This window comes from Orycteropus afer, unplaced genomic scaffold (assembly GCF_000298275.1).
Source record: "Orycteropus afer afer isolate SDZICR_OR568_19922 unplaced genomic scaffold, OryAfe1.0 scaffold00299, whole genome shotgun sequence".
Lineage (NCBI taxonomy): Eukaryota > Metazoa > Chordata > Mammalia > Tubulidentata > Orycteropodidae > Orycteropus > Orycteropus afer.
In genome coordinates, this window is record NW_006921886.1 from 3,367,180 (window position 1) to 3,369,037 (window position 1,858).

The window sequence follows — 1,858 nt, forward strand, 5'->3', positions numbered from 1 at the left end:
TCAGCACTATATGACTATGAGACCAGAAGACCTAGATGGTGCCTGGCTACCAAAAGGAGAATCTATGTAGGGGATCCTGGATAGAGTGGGAGAACAATGTGGAACAAAATTCAAAATCTTAAAAAAAAGAAAAAAAAAAAGGATCAAGTTTGCTGGTTTGATAGAGCTTGGTGGAACCCCTGAGACTATGGCCCCTAGATGCCCTTCAGGTCTAGAATTGAACCCACTCTTGTGGCTTCCAGCCAAACAAAAGACAAGCATATGAGCTGAACATTTACATTAGGTAGACACACACCTTGGAGAGATCAGTTATGGGAGAATAGAAGGGCTATGTATGTACAGTGAGATAGCTCGGGGTGGGGGGCAGGATTGCATGGAAGGGAAAGACACAGGGAAGAGGTGGCTATGGGGAGGAAGTGTGAGGAGAACTATTTCATTGTGGGAGATTGCAGTAAATGTGACAAAATGTATGTGAACTGCTGTATGTAATATGAATTTGCTTTGGAGACTTAAATCACAATAAAAAAAAATGAGCTTAGCACAGAAAATTATATGGAACAAAGAAATCAGCAATGTCACGAAAAACACATAACAAAATGACAGCAACAAATTCATACTTGTTGACAATTACACTGAATGTCAATGGATTATATGTACCACTCAAGAGACAGAGAGTTGCAGACTGGATAAGAAAACATAACCCATCAGTATGCTGTCTATAAGAGATACACCTTAGAGACAAAGACAAAAATAGACTGAAAAAACAAAGATTGGAAAAAGATTTATCAAGCAAACGCAATCAAAAAAGAGCAGGAGTGGCAATATAAATTTTTGATCAAATTGACTTTAAGACAAAAACTACCATAAAAGACCAGGAAGGACATTATATAATGATTAAATGATCAATTGAACAATGGGACATAACCATAATAAATATGTATACACACAATGAAAGAGCCCCCAAATCCATAAATTACACTTTAACAGAATTAAAAAGACAAAGACAAATAGATGACTCCACAGTCATAGTGGGAGACTTTAATACACCACTTTCAATCAAAGATAGAACTGGAAAGAAACTGAACAAAGACACAGAAGAACTAAACAATACAATCCACCAACTTGACCTTATAGACAACTACAGAGCACTTCACCCAACAACAGCACAGTATACATTCTTTTCCAGTGCATATGCATATGGAACATTCTCCAGGATAGACCATATGTTAGGCCACAAAGCAAGCCTTAATAAATTTAAAAACATTACAGGAAAGCACCTTCTGAGATCACAATGCTACAAAATTAGAAATCAGTAATAGGAAGATAAATGGAAAAAGAGCAAACACCTGGAAGCTGAATAACACTCTCTTTAAAAATGACTAGGTAATATAAGAAATAAAAAATGAAATCAAAAGAAATTCCTTGAATCAAATGAGAATGAAAACACAACATACCAAAATCTTTGGGACACAGCCAAAGCAGTGATCTGAGGCCAATTTATAGCAATAAATGCACACATCAAAAAAGAAAAAAGAGCAAAAATCAACACCTTAACCTAACATCTCCAACAATTAGATAAAGAACAGCATAACAAGCCTACAGTCACCAGAAGAAAATAAATAATAAAGATTCTAGCAGAAATAAATGAAATAGAAAATAGAAAGACAATGGAAAAAATCAACAAGTCTAGAAGTTGGTTCTTTGAAAAGATTAATAAAATTGACAAACCACTGGCATATATAACAAAGGAAAAGAAGGAGAGAATACAAAAACAAATAAGAAATGAATTGAGTGCTGTCACAAAAGAACAAACTGAAATAAAAAGGATAATATCAGGATACTATGAAGAACTGTACTC